We start from the raw sequence: 16,262 nt of genomic DNA, 5'->3' as shown, positions 1-16,262 counted from the left end.
TGTCTTGAAATTCTCTTAATTCATAGAGTGGATATACTTTCACTAGTTAAAGGACTTGGGCCAAAGATAATTAAGAAGTTTGTTAAAACATTTTAGACCCTATACCCAGGATGATGATTCAATTAAAATCTAATACTTGATGGAAGAAAAAGCTTGTGACAGTGAGAGAGAATGCACTGTTGTTTAAATCAAAGAACTCAAAACCAGAGGATGTGTGTAAATTAGTAGATTGAAAATATTGTTACAATTTTCCTTAATTCCAAGGAATTGGGTTACAGTCAATGTCTATTAAAATTTCAAACAATGATTCATGTTAAATGCCCTTGTAATTTGACTTGAAAATCAGGGCAAAAGTTCCTGATATCTTCTCCATTCCAGTGCCTGGAGCAGTCATGTCTACCACACTGAGTACAGCACCACCAACTGACTGGGCCATGCACAAACATTTGCACAGGATTTCCTTCCACATCTCATCCAGCCTACAAGAGCTCATCCATCACTGCTCTCATACCAGCTGTGATGTCTTACATACCAAACTTTTGGTGAAAATTCTTACCACCCACAACCCAAACTGCCACCCTCTTGCCCAGAACAACCAGCTATGAGGTTTCCTGCACCAAGTGTATTCTTGCTCCAGCCAAGAAACCAAATACTGCTTACAGCCCTCCTTTTTGTCTTCCTATTCAGCAGATTTGGCAGCTTAGGATTTCTGGCTGTTCTCAAAAGTGAAATTGTTGCTAAAGGATTAATCAAGACAACACCGGCAATTTCCAAGGGTAATTCTTATGATTTTAAATGTGGTTTTACAAAATATTTACTGTGATGTTTCAAATAGATTTGGTTCATTTCCATTGTTTTTCTGTAAAGAGATAAATAGTCTATATGTACATATTCTTAATGAACATACTCATTATGAATGCTGTCATTACTCTTTGTCAGTGCAGTATATGAAGCAGCCTCAAATGTTGCTCTCTATGTCTCTTCTACAGCAGATGCAGTTCAGTGCAATTTGCTGCAGTAGCTATGCATAGAAAGGCATTAAGAAGTTTTTGTGAATTTCTCTACCTTGATTCATAGAGTCAACATGATTTCAATCCTCTACTTCAAATTAGTGTGTGGCAGCCCATCAGCAACTGCATTAACTTATATAGCAAAAACTCTGGTCACTGGCACAGCTATAGACTGCAGAACAGTCTTTGCAGCAGTTTGGCCTAAGCTTTTGATGCACGTATGCACATGTTTTCTTTGTATTGCTACTGGACAATAAATTGCGTATATTTTGCATTTCCTGTCTCAGTCATTCGACCATGAGTATCCTCATCTGTGTGCCTCTGGTAGTGAATTCAACTCATTTGAATACCAACAAGATGCCATTCAACAGACATGCCACCTTCATTTCATGTCCCTCCCTGGTAGCTAAGTGGTCAGCGTGACAGAACATCATACCTAATGGCCCAGGTTCGATTCCCGGCTGGGTCGGAGATTTTCTCCGCTCAGGAACTGGGTGTTACGTTGTCCTTATCACCATCATTTCATCCCCATCAATACACAAGTCACCGTCGTGGTGCCAAATTGAAAGACTTGCACCAGGCGAATGGTCTACCCGAAGGGAGGCCTTAGCCACATGGTATTTCCATTTTACCTCAGCGTCACATGAAAACCACTTCACCTATAAGGGGCATTTGAAAAGTCCATGCAAAGTCCCAGAGATGGCACCACCAGCACATATTGAGGCCATGTTTAGTTAGTAACATCTTTGGAAAGAACACGCACCAAGTTTCAGCCATATTGGTCTATTTCTTTGTGTTTGGTATTCGTGTGAATCAAGGAAGTCGAGTGATTGTCAAAAAATGGACAAAAAATAATTTTGTGTGGTTATTAAACATTACTTTATGAAAGGCAAAACACCTCAGGAGACTAAAGAGAAGCTTGATAAAATTTACAATGACTCTAAACCTTCAATCAGAAGAGTTTATACATGGTTTCAAAATTTTCGGAGTGGCCATATGGGCACAAGTGATGCTGATCGTTCTGGACATCCTGTAGAGGTTACGACTCCAGAAATTATTGATAAAATCCATTATATGGTGACGGATGACAGAAGAGTTAAGGTGCATGAGATTGATAGTGCTGTGGGCATCTGAAATGAACAGGTATATAATATTTTACATAGACATTTGGACATGAGAAAGCTGTCTGCAAGATAGAGCTGTTCATAAAATTAATAACATAACAGGCCCTCCAATCTGGCACAAGGCATGCAGATTAGCTCTGGATAAACTGTGCATGGCCGAGCTGGCTGCACAGGGTGTTTTGTTTTAACTTGAGACAACTAAATGTATCAAAAACAATGCATCACATGAAAAAAAGGTTCTAGTTGGAAAGTTAATATTAGTAAACAAAACATCTGTCTGTGCTATGAATGGCCAATTTCCAACCAACCCTCCTGTATAGGAGGATCAACTTTATATTTTCAGATGGGAAACCCACATCTTTAGCGCATATTCAGATTCTATACCAAAAAACATGTGTAATTTGCTGAAACCATTGTTTTCCATTTGTGGTAGATGGCACTGTAATCAGCAAATTCATGTAAGCCTGTGGAACTGACTTATTTGATACATCGTGTAATCCTTTGTGCTCTAACGGATGATATTTATGTTTGAAATATGCTTTAGCGTTGCAAGTTTGATTGCACAGTACCACATGGTTAGCCATTTCATTGTCTGGTTATAAACTACATTTAACATGATCTAGGAACAATTTTGCGCATGGAACAGTTTTCCGTTCACATCAGGATGGCTGAGATCACTGAGCCCCTTGCCTGTCACCATTATGGTGCTTGATTTCAGTGAGTCGCCTGGCCTCTCACCATTGGGATGCTTGGTTTAGTTGAGTCCCCTTGCCTCTCATGATCAGGGTGCTTGATTTTGGTGAGTTTCCATGGCTGTTGCACCTGTCACTATCACTTCATTAACATTTTACCTTGTTACAATGGCTGTACTTTGTATTGTGCTGATAGCTACATAGCGGCCAGCATGATAGCTGCAGCAGTTAGATGGGAACACATACCAAAATGAGTCACCCTGACAGCAGGATCTGAGAGCAACCATTAAAATCAAGCATTTTGGAACTCACCACAATAAACCCTATAGGGAATGGAAAACTATGTTGCAATACAAACAGCTTATTTACCAGGAATATCAATGTTTATCTTTATTATTTATGTTGTACAATCACATTTGCAACACTCAAGTAAAGTTTAGAGATCATTATCAACTGCTAGAAGACAAAGGTTTACATTTACATTGTAAATGAAATGTACAAAGAAAAGGATCATTCTTAATCGCAAAAACAGGTACTGTTATACTTGATATTTTTCAATTACAGCACAATCTTCATGAATGGGAAACAATGGTTTGACTAAACCACACATATTTTTTGGAATGGAACCCAAATATGAATAAAAATGGGCAGTTCCCTTTTGGAAACACAAAGTTGACTCTGCCCACACAGGAGGGTTGGTTAAAAGGTAGCTAACTGTAGCACAGACAAATGTGCCTCTTACTGATATCAACTTTTCATCTAAAACTTTTTTTGTACAATGTATCATTTTTGAGATATTTGGTTCTCTCAAGTTGAAACAAAAACCCTGTAAATGAGTTATTACATGATGATGTCATCAGATAGTCTGACAGTACTTCGGCATGCCCATTCAACTTGTACCCAAAAAGAATGGTATACATAGTCTGTGCAGTAGCAGGTGTCTCCTTGTTCAGTGTGTTGGGCTGTGGTAAAGCGTCTTGCATATTCCCATGACTCGAGAGGATATCCTAAACATGGCTACTGTCATCCCTTTTGGAATTCCTTTACATGCCATATCAACTCAAAAATGCAGCACAGATTTGGCAGCTGTTCATAGACAATATTTGTATCAACTTTTTCTTTTGCTACACTTTCTTAGATGACTTTTAGCCCTCTATACCTATCAACATGAACACAAAGAGCACCTCAAACAAGATTTTTTTGGTCTAAACAAGCTCACTGTCATAGTCAGTTATGATAAATGCCAGCTGTGACAGTCAGAAGTTAAATTCCTTGACCATTCAGTTAGCAGCAATAGCACACAGGCTACAACAAAATGGACTGATCTCATTAGTCAACTAAAGTGGTCACAGAACTTTTGAGAATTACACCGTCTTTCCCCCTCCCTCATTCACGGACAAATTTCTTTGTATGGATGCCATCACACACACACACACACACACACACACACACACACACACACACACACACCCACACACACACACACAGACTCTCTCTCTCTCAATTTATCACTGAGTCATGTAAGACAGAAAGAGCCTGCTTCAAACAAGAGAAATGAGTCACTAGACTCTTCCAAAAATACACCTTGTTCTTGGATTGCATGGAGTAAATTACAAACTATAATATATTGTGTTGCTCACAACCATACTCCATCTTGAAACTTCCTGGCAGACTAAAGTTGTGTGCCAGATCGAGACTTGAACTTGGGACCTTTGCCTTTCACGGGAAAGTGCTCTACCAACTGAGCTACCCAAGCACGACTCACACCCCGTCCTCACAGCTTTAATTCCACCAGTACCTCATCTCCTACCTTCCAAACTTCACAGAAGCTCTCCTGCGAACCTTGCAGAGCTATTTCTGCGAGGTTCATAGGAGAGCTTCTGTGAAGTTTGGAAGGTAGCAGACGAGGTACTGGTGGAATTAAAGCTGTGAGGAAGGGGCATGAGTCATGCTTGGGTAGCTCAGTTGATAGAGCACTTTCCCATGAAAGGCAAAGGTCCCGAGTTTGATTCTCAGTCCATCACACAGTTTTAATCTGCCAGGAAGTTTCATATCAGCGCACACTCCATTGTAGAGTGAAAATTTCATTATAGAAACAACCACCAGGCTGTGGCCAAGCCATGTCTCTGGAATATCCTTTCTTCCAGGAGTGCTAGTTCTGCAAGGTTCGCAGGAGAGCTTGTGTGAAGTTTGGAAGGTAGGAGACGAGGTGATGGTGGAATTAAAGCTGTGATGATGGGGTGTGAGTTGTGCTTGGGTAGCTCAGTTGGTAGAGCACTTGCCCATGAAAGGCAAAGGCCCTGAGTTCATGTCTCGGTCCGGCACACGGTTTTAATCTGCCAGGAAGTGTCATATCAGTGCGCACTCTGTTGTACAGTGAAAATTTCATTATACTCCATCCTTCTTTTCTGCTTTGTAATTGATCAACCTGATTATTTATTTGTAATAATGTTATGTTGCCTGAACTCTTTAATGGAGTAATGTTTTAAATTTATAGGGTTCCTTTATGTTTTTGATGTCTTTTGGTAGTTTATTGTATATCTTGACTCCTTGGGAAAACATAGGGGTTTGGGTCTTTGCTCTATTATTCTATCTATGTACGAGCAATCACTATATCTGGTACGATGATCATGTATGGATCTGTTTGCTGCACATTGCCCAATTTTTTTCTGTATAAAAACTGCAGTTTGAAATATGTACTCACTTGGAACAGTCAGAATAGCACATTTCTTGAATATCTCAATGCAATGGACCTTTTTATGACTCTTGCTCACTATTCTGTTGGCTCATTTTTGTAGTTTGAACACATTTTCCACATTCTGGGTATTTGGACCTGTAAAGTCTCTTAGCAAAGACATATTATGTAATAAAGAGAAAGCATTATGTGTCATGTTTTGTTCTTGTATAGAATTATGTACTGTATTTTTTATTTATATAATATCTGTGTCGGCAAGTACTGAAACCACCACAGACGACACTTATTAAATATCATTCAAAGATTAGAATATGTGACTAGTATTAATAGTACAGAACGAACATTAATTTCTCTGTCGTCTTCTTGGAGTTACGTGAGTAGGAAGAGCCTGTGACATTATATTGTACGCTTGCGTAGCATTCTTTTGTCAAGATTGTGAGAGGGACGCCATTAGACATAGCTTGGGAAAGGTGTGTAATAACTTGATTTGTTTAAATGTTTTGAATAGAGTTACTTAGTGAAACCTTGCATTATGATTTGTAATAAGCTTGCCTGGTATTTTATCCCATCCCTTTAAGAAATTTTCAGTTATTTAAATATTATTCTTGGTGCAGAGTTGCACTACGAATGAACGAGCCGCTGCCGCAGCGCATTCAAACTGCATTAAATGAAACCAATCATACCGCAAAGAAGCGGGCAGGTAATAGTGAAGTAAAATTATTTCTTTCAGCTTTCGGAATTGCAGAGCAGAGCAGCAGATTTTATGATGTGTTTTACAGGTTGACGCGGGCTGCTGATAATATATTATTAACAGTGCAAAAAGATAATTTACCTTCATAACATAAAAGAAATCTTGCTGTGCGTAGTTCTGGTCTGGCCAACCTTATAGTAAAAACATCTTTTTCTATGACGATAGTTTCATGTTCTCGTGTTAGTCGTGGCACTTATTGGTGTTTTACTGTTAGCAAAAATCCACTGCAAAATTTTGATGTTGAACAATCACTGCGTACTGTAACATCAGTATTGATAATGAAGTAATTTTCATTAACCTTTTCAATAACTATAAAGTAAGGAAGATATGTTGAACTTTATAGCAAGTTACAGTAACGAAAAAATGTTCCTTTAATAGAAAGCCAGATTCAGAATAATAAGAACATAATATATTTTGTTTTGTTGAAAATTAATGATCCAAAGAAAGTCATAGCACAGCATCACTAAAAGGTATTTCGGGGCTCTTTTTGTAGCAACATATTTTATCTCATATATTAGTTGTTACACGAGTAATAGCAAAACAAAGCAAATAGTAAAGAGCCAGCGAAACTAACCCCAGAATATTATGCCATAACAGATGACAGAATGTATGTGTGCAGAGTATGTTGCTTTTCGGCCTGAGCTTTTAGACACTTTGGTTATTAATCATAAGGCAAAGAATGCTGTGCTAATTCTTTCTCTAAGTACTGTGAAATGTTCAGTCTATTTTAACTATCGATCAACATACATACCAAAAAATTTTAAGCCAGCTGCACACTCTGTGGTTTCATTATGTGCTTTAAGTTTTATTGTATTAGTTTTTTGTATTTATGTGGAAGTTCATGTTATTAGTCTTTTCTGCATTAAGAAGTATCTTATTGTTATTTGACTAGCTGCAGATTGCCATAACTGCCTTTTCAGCTTTTACTCCTAACATTCCTCATATCCTATCTGTGATTATTATATTGCTGACATCAACTAATAATACAGTTTCTTCTTGTGTGACCCACAGTGAGAAGTCATTAATATAAACAAGAAACAATATCGGGCCTAACATGCTCCCTTGAGAGACTCCAGTCTTCAAATATTCTTATCTGAAAGTTGTTTCACCATATAATTTGAGCACTTGAAATTTAGGATATCTGCATCCTCTGCACTCTGTCTCCTATGTGAGACCTAAACCATATTTACCACCACCCTTATTCCTAGTGCTTCAAGCTTACCTGGAAGTATTTCATCATCAAATGTGTCACATGCTTTACTGAGGTCTAGAAAAATGTCTGTTACTTGTTCTCCTTTATCTGTGGTTCTAAAACTACTTTTGTGACACTCATTTTTGTAGATTTTGCTTCTGTTCAGTTTACAGACCTGAAACCAAACTATTCTTTGAACAGAATTTGGTATTTATTTAAACAGTCCATAAGCCTGTTTTTTGTAATAGTTTCTGCTATTTTTGAAAAGGAAGACTTTGTAGAATAGAATAGAATTTTCTGTAGCACTCATTTTATGTATGGGAAGAACATGCTTTAGGAAATCAGGGAAGCAACCTAACGAGAATTACTCATTTATCATGTCTATTATGGGTGCTTTTAAGCTGTTAATGTAGTCTTTTAGTAGACGCACTGGAGCTTCAACTAGACCTGTGAACATTTTACTCTTAAACGTATGTACAGTTCTACGATGTTCTCCCCAGTGGTGGGTAGCATCAGCATTGTGTAAGGTACAAAGTTCTTAATAGTAGTATGTAGTACCTTTGAAAGTTATTCTTGCTGTCTGGTTGCTATATTACTAAAGTAGTTGTTTACAAAATTGGCTATGTCCTTAGGCTTATCTATTAAGCTGTCTTTATTTCTAATTGTTATGTTCATCTGCTTTGGCTTTTTGTTTCCAGTTTATTGTTTTACTGTATTCCAAATGACTTTGCTTTTATTGTTTCAGTTCTGTATGGTCTTACCATTTTGGATCCGTTTTGCTTCCTGTAGCCATTTGATGTATTTCATTTTGTATCTGAGAAAGAACCATAAGAAAGCTGGATCACTCTTATTTTCCTTAATGGAACTGAGATACTTGAGAGTTTCAGAGGATTTTCTGATACCTTTTGTCATCCAGATATTTCTGCTATATTCCCAAAAAATGGAATGTTACTACTGTTGCAGCTGATGATTTCTGCCCTGCTTCTGGTAATGATGCTGCTTCCATCCCCAACATCCTTCTCCTTTTGCCCACTTCACTGCATCCTGGATCTTCTGTTGCTACTGACTTTACATTCTCTGTTGTTACCGCTGTTGATGTAGCCATTGATGCTGACACTGATTCCCCTTCTGCCCATGTTATTAAAGTTGCTACAATTACAACTGTTGCTTCAGTGATATATAAATGTAGGAGGTTAGGCTTATCTTTGGTAGACATTTGCTGATTGCATTCTTGAGTGGAGCCTCTTCTGTCTGAGTTTTCTGTTGTCTCCAGAGGAATTGGATTGTTTATTTCACTGTTTATGTAAATAGAAATATTATTTGCCTTTTTTGTTTATGTGAATTCCAGCTTTTGTGAATCACATTCTTTCCAAATCATCTGTATCTAGAAAGAAAACATTATCCATTGATCTGCAGATCTTTTGGTAAACCCTGCTGGCTCTTTGGATTTCCTTGTTCACATAGGACCATTCCATTAGATCATGCCTATTAGTTAAGCCAATTACAATAATTTTTTGATCTTATATTGTGTTTAACAATGTTTTCGGTGTTTGTACAGCTTCTTGGCATGGTTTTTTTTTTCTTTTTCTTTTTTCCATATACACCCACGTCGGCCGGCCGGAGTGGCCGTGCATTTCTAGGCGCTACAGTCTGGAACCAAGCAACCACTCTGGTCGCAGGTTCAAATCCTGCCTCGGGCATGGATGTGTATGATGTTATTAGGTTTGTTAGGTTTATTAGTTCTAAGTTCTAGGCGACTGATGACCTGAGAAGTTAAGTCGCATAGTGCTCAGAGCCATTTGAACCATTTGAACACCCACGTCATGCAATTGCCACTGAGGCACCAAGGCACCGCTCGTATATGCATTAGCAGGCAAACGCTCAACAGGCAAGTGAGATATTGAATGGTATCCATAAATGCAACAGGCATTTGAGCAAATTAGAGACCTACTTTCTCAGGCTATGACGTTGGCACACACACTACCCACTGACACCTGTCAGTCTCTTCTGATGTGAGTGATTCTGTGACCAGAGCAATTCTCCAACAGTTGATAGCAAGAATACAACAACCACACCACTTCTTCTTGAACAGGTTGAGGATCCCAGTGCAAGTGGTTGACTTACGACGGAATTGTCAGTGGTCTATGAAGCAGTATGTCATATCAAATATGATGCTGAGAGCAGGCCTCTGACTACCAACACAAATTATTGGCCCCTGGTACATTCCACCCAGACTCCATCAAAAGATCACTGCACATGGTATTTTCACCATTTAGGTTATATTGTACAGTTCTCAACCAATGTTCAGCATCTCTATGGTGCAGACAATGTCATGGCACCCTATCTCTCTTGGATCAACACAGTGTCATTGAATACTGACTATGACAAACTAGCAGAAACATAACTACAGGACACACAATGATGCAAACTCCTACAAAACACTGCAACCAATTTGCACATAGAATGCCATGCCATGGCTCATTAACACAGGTGTTGTGTAACATTTCACAGAATCATCAACCACTTGTATCACTCAGTATGAGTAGAGTCATATGTGATAAACCACACTGGCTGTTCCTTCTGGGCATACATCCAGCAAGACTTGTCACAGGACACTTTGCGTAGCCAAATGTCAAAAGGGATTATAAAACTTGGACCTCATCATGTGTCACCCACTAATGCTCCAAGATAGGATTGCATGCACAGGCACAACACTGCTGTTGTGCAATCCCTAAAGGGCACTTTTAGCATGTTCACATGGACCTCATTGTGTCCCTCCCAGAATGAGGTGGTATCTGTTACATCCTCACAGCAATTGACAGGGTAACTCACTGGGCTGAGGCTATACCAGTACCTGACATTTCAGCAGAAACCATGGTGAAGGCATTTTCCCATCCATGGATTTCCCATTTCAATCAATTGTCTCCATAATGACTGATCACAACAGACAATTTGAATCAACACTTTTGACCAGGCTCTGACACTTGTGTGGTGTTCATTCAGCACTTCCAAACTATAGCGTACCATGTTTGAAGTTATGGTCTTGTGGAGTACTAGCACGGAACACCTGAAACATTTCTCAGGTGTGACAGAGCAGAGTATGTAGAGGCCCTACCATGAGTATTTTTAAGTGTGTGTTCAGCATATAAGGAAGTTCTCCCCACATTCCTCACAGAAATCATTTATAGAGAACCACTAAGTCTACCAGCAGACTTCACAGAGCCATCTACCACCAACAGATAAAGAGCTTCTTATGCTCATCTACAAGGTGATGTGGCATATTGCTTGTCTCAAGATATGATCTCCACAACCACCTGCTTCACATAAAATATTATTGTAATGTTGAGCAATAACACTGAGAACTTAAATGTGGAAGACAGGCTAACATGCAAGGCAGAGATTACTACTAAAACACTACACATGAGTTAATAAGAGTATAAGGCCAAATAGATAGTGTGAACCAAGGACTTGTTGTAGTGTTAGTTCCCACCTGTGAAGTTCTGAGAAACTGGTGTCTGGAGAAGAATCCAGATGGAACATGTGGTGCAACAGGCACCAAGATCATAACTCTCATTTTGTACAGCATGCTCTGTAGCAGGATATCGTGTGCTGCCTGTGTACACCCTCTGCCTATGGCCATTCATCCTGATTGATAACTGGGCAGTAGTCATGCTGATGAAAGAGGCCAAACAGTGTTTACATAACTTCTGGTATATGACGTGTCATTTCACGTGTGGCTCTCCCTTTGATAGTATATGTTTTGCCAGTTACAGGGCTAGAATAGGTGGCAGTAGGAGTGTGCATAGGGCAACACACAATATCCTGTTGCAGAGCATGCTGTACAACATGACAGTCATTATCTCAGTGCCTGTTTCACCACATACGCCATCTGGATTCTTCCCCCAGACACCAGTCTCCCAGAATTTCACAGTTTGGAACCAGCATTAAAACATGTATTTGGTTCTCACTACCCATATGGCCTTAATTTACGTTAATTCTTTCTGTCTTAGCATTTCTTCACAGTAATTACTCCTTTCTTCACTCCATTTTTGTTTTCTTCCTCTATCGTTTTCTGACTTGTGCACAATGTTTTAGAAGTAATCTCTACCTTGCATATTACCCTGTCTTCTATCTTTAAGCTCTCAGGTTTTCAAATCTTGTCCGGTGCAGTCCCCAACAATCAGTTTTCCCTTCTCAACCTGTCCAGTAAGTGTCCCTTGACCTGGAGTTCTGAGTGACTTTTCTGAATTGTACACCTTTCCCTAAACCTCTGCAGTCCTTTTTCTCCAACCTTCTTCCTTCCCCTTCAACTCTTCTGTCAGAAGAAGGAGCCACTGGCTACAAAAGCTTGTAAAAATTAAATCATTTTGTGTATGTGTGTTCCCCTGCTGCCACTTGGTGAGTAGATTTTTTGTATATCCTTTTACACAGTATATTGCATGTGGATTATTTCTCATATTATAGTGTGACTGTCTTATACTGGAAATGGACTGTGGAACAACAAATTATACATGGAGAATTTGGAAAAGCACAGAATGCAATGTGATATTTTACTACAGGTATATATTGTACAGTATTTAGTTTAAAAGTACATTAGAAGTAAAATATTTAAAACACTTATCAAATACAGTAGTTAAATAAAATTCACTCAGATGATTATCAAAAAATAACACTACAGTTATTTCTACTAAAGCAGTACTGCACTATGCAGTATAAAATATACTACAAAATAAACAGCTATTTTTTAAATCTACAGTTCATGATCAATAAATTGTGGTCAGAGTCCCCATCTACCTCTGGAAATGTATTACAATTTAAAATTTGGTTCCAAAATATCTCTCTTACCTTTATATAATCAATCTGAAACCTTCCAGTGTCTCCAGGTCTCTTCCTCATATACAACATTCTTTTTTGGTTCTTAAACCAAGTATTAGCAATCTGAAATGAAATTTTCAGTCTGCAGTAGATTGCACATTGATATGAAACTTCCTGGCAGATTAAAGCTGTGTATGCTGGACTGAGACTCTAACTCGGGACCTTTGGATACCACAGGCAAGTGTTCTACCAGCTGAGCTATCCAAACATGACTCATGACCCATCCTCACAATTTTACTTCTGCCAGTTCCTCATCTCCTACTTCCAAACTTCACAGAAGTTCTTCCATGAAACCTTCTTTCAGAACTGTTGGTCCCACAAGTTTTTGAGGGAGAACTTCTGTGAAGTTTGGAAGGTAGGAGGTGAGGTACTGGCAGAAGTAAAATTGTGAGGATGGGTAGTGAGTCATGTTTGGGTAGTTCTGCTGGTAGAGCACTTGCCTGTGAAAGGCAAAGCTCTTGAGTCTGAGTCTCAGTCCAGCACACAGTTTTAATGTGCCAGGAAGTTTCAAGTATTACAAATGTTTAAATTACACTCAATGCAAATTCTACAGCACAATGAAATTTTCATCTCCCTTAACTATGTTAATAATTTCTTTAATTACATCATACATTTCTTCATTGTCTTCATCATCTGCAGAGCTAGTTGACATATGAACTTTTATTGCTGGTGTAAGTGTGGGCTTAGCATCCGTCTTGGTTACAATAACACATTCACAATGCTGTTCATAGTAGCTTTCCCACATTCTTATTTTCTTATTCATTATTAAACCCACTCTTGCATCATCCCTACTTGACTTTGTACTTATAACCCTGTATTCCCCTGACCAGAAGTCCTGTTCCTCTTGCCACCAAACTTCACTAATTCCCACAACATTTAACTTCAACCTATCCATTTCCCTTTCTAACTTTTCTAACCTACCTGCCTGATTAAGGGATCTACCATAACATTCCACAATACAATATATGGACTGCCAGTTTTGTTCCTCCTGATGAAGACATCCTCCTGTGTAGGCCACACCAAGAGATCCTAATGGTGAACTATTTTACCTCCAGAATATTTTACCCAAGAGAACATCATCATCATTATTTAAACATACAGTAGAGCTGCATGCCCTTGGGAAAAATTACGGCTGTAATTTTCCCTTACTTTCAGCCGTTCGCAGTACCAGCACAACAAGGATGTTTTGGTTGATGTTACAAGGCCAGATCAGTCAGTCATCCAGACTGTTGCCCCTGCAGCTATTAGAAAGCTGCTGCCCCTCTTCAGGAGCCACACATTTGCCTGACCTCTCATAAGATACCCCTGTGTTATGATTATATCTACAAGGGAGTATCTGTATTACAGAGGCATGCAAGCCACTCCACTAATGGCAGGGTCTGTGATTCATTGGCAGGTGGGGTGAAGGGGGGGGGGGGGGCTTAGGAAATTAAAGGGATGGGACTTGGATAAACTGAAAAAAAAATACAGATTGCTGAAAGTTTCAGTGGGAGTATTAGGCAATGCTCGACTAGAACAAGGGAAGGAATAAAGTAGAAGATTAATGGGTAGCTTTAAAAGATGAAAACAGTAGAGGATCAAATAGATAAAATGTCAAGGCCTGTTGGAAATCCTTGGATAACACAACAGATATTCAGTTCAACCGATGAAGGGGAAAAATATAAAAAAACCAGTGAATGAAGCAGGTAAAAGGGCTGCAGATGTCTAAAAAATGAGATTGACAGGAAGTGCAAAATGGCCTAGCAGAATGCCTAGAGGACAAATGTAAATATAAACCAACTAGAGGAAAATCAAAGAGGCCTTTGGATAAAATGGGAGCAGGTGTATGAATATCAAGAGCTCAGATGGAAAACCAGACCTAAGCAAAGAAGCGAAGCTGAAAGGTGAAAGCAGTATATAGAATTTCTATACAAGGGATTAACCTGAATACAATATTATAGAAATGGAAGAGGACATATTGAAGATGAGATCGGAGATATGATACTGTGAGAAGAATTTGACAGAGTAGTGACACACCTAAGTAAAAACAAGGCTCCAGGAGTAGCCATCATTCCATCAGAACTACTGATAGCCTTGAGAGAGCCAGCCATGATGAAACCCTTTCATCTGGTGTGCAAGAGGCAGAATATCCTCAGACTTCAAGAAGAATGTAATAATTCCAATTTCAAAGAAAGTAGTTGCTGGCAGGTGGAAAATTACTGGACTGTTAGTCATGGTCACAAATACTAACATGAATTCTTTACAGAAGAATGGAAAAACTGGCAGAATCTGACCTCAGGAAAGTTTAGATTCCAGAGAAGTGTATGCACCCACAAGGCAATATTGACTCTACAACTTTCCTTAGAAGTGGGTTAAAGAAAGGAAAACCTAGGTTTATAGCATTTGCAGACATGGAGTAAGCTTTTGACAATGCCGACTGGAATACTCTCTTTGAAATTCTGGAGGTGATAGGGGTAAAATATGTATAGCAAAAGGCTTTTTACAACTTTCACAGAATTTAGGTGACAGTTATAAGAGTTAAGGCTCATAAAAGGGAAGCAGTGCTTGAGAAGAGAGTGAGACAGAGTTGTAGCTAACCCTGATGTTATTCAATCCAAAACCAAAGAAAACTGGAGTAGGATTAAAAATTCAGGGAGAAGAAATAAAAACTTTGAAGTTTGCTGATGATATTGTGATTCTTGCAGAGACAGAAAAGGAGTTGGAAAAGCAGTTGAATAGAATGGACAGTGTCTTCAAAGGAGGGTTGTTGTTTGTTGTGGTTTTCAGTCCTGAGACTGGTTTGATGCAGCTCTCCATGCTACTCTATCCTGTGCAAGCTTCTTCATCTCCCAGTACCTACTGCAACCTACATCCTTCTGAATCTGCTTAGTGTATTCATCTCTTGGTCTCCCTCTACGATTTTTACCCTCCAGGCTGCCCTCCAATGCTAAATTTGTGATCCCTTGATGCCTCAAAACATGTCCTACCAACCAATCCCTTCTTCTAGTCAAGTTGTGCCACAAACTTCTCTTCTCGCCAATCCTATTCAATACCTCCTCATTAGTTACGTGATCTACCCACCTTATCTTCAGCATTATTCTGTAGCACCACATTTCGAAAGCTTCTATTCTCTTCTTGTCCAAACTGGTTATCGTCCATGTTTCACTTACATACATGGCTACACTCCATACAAATACTTTCAGAAACGACTTCCTGACACTTAAATATATACTCGACGTTAACAAATTTCTCTTCTTCAGAAACGATTTCTTTGGCATTGCCAGTCTACATTTTATATCCTCTCTACTTCGACCATCATCAGTTATTTCACTCCCTAAATAGCAAAACTCCTTTACTACTTTAAGTGTCTCATTTCCTAATCTAATTCCCTCAGCATCACCCGATTTAATTTGACTACATTCCATTATCCTCGTTTTGCTTTTGTTGATGTTCATCTTATATCCTCCTTTCAAGACACTGTCCATTCCGTTCAACTGCTCTTCCAAGTCCTTTGCTGTCTCTGACAGAATTACAATGTCATCGGCGAACCTCAAAGTTTTTACTTCTTCTCCATGAATTTTAATACCTACTCTGAATTTTTCTTTTGTTTCCTTTACTGCTTGCTCAATATACAGATTGAATAACATTGGGGAGAGGCTACAACCCTGTCTCACTCCTTTCCCAACCACTGCTTCCCTTTCATGCCCCTCGACTCTTATAACTGCCATCTGGTTTCTGTACAAATTGTAAATAGCCTTTCGCTCCCTGTATTTTACCCTTGCCACCTTCAGAATTTGAAAGAGAGTATTCCAGTTAACGTTGTCAAAAGCTTTCTCTAAGTCTGCAAATGCTAGAAATGTAGGTTTGCCTTTTCTTAATCTTTCTTCAAAGATAAGTCGTAAGGTTAGTATTGCCTCACGTGTTCCAACATTTCTACGGAATCC

General features: G+C 38.9%; 1 long non-coding RNA gene across 2 annotated transcripts in view; it reads left to right on the top strand.

Moving 5' to 3' along the window:
* Window positions 1-5,849: 5,849 nt before the first annotated feature.
* Window positions 5,850-16,262, top strand: part of LOC126259716 (uncharacterized) — a 339,392-nt gene continuing 328,979 nt past the window's right edge. Inside the window, exons 1-2 of one of the 2 annotated variants that reach the window (XR_007546553.1) lie at window positions 5,850-5,991; window positions 11,929-12,023. This is a non-coding gene — a long non-coding RNA (uncharacterized LOC126259716). The remainder of the gene's footprint in view (window positions 5,992-11,928; window positions 12,024-16,262) is intronic. The other variant, XR_007546554.1, reaches the window with a different exon arrangement.

The sequence above is a fragment of the Schistocerca nitens genome, chromosome 5 (assembly GCF_023898315.1).
Source record: "Schistocerca nitens isolate TAMUIC-IGC-003100 chromosome 5, iqSchNite1.1, whole genome shotgun sequence".
NCBI classification, from domain to species: Eukaryota; Metazoa; Arthropoda; class Insecta; order Orthoptera; family Acrididae; genus Schistocerca; species Schistocerca nitens.
This window is presented reverse-complemented; position numbering and strand designations above follow the sequence as displayed.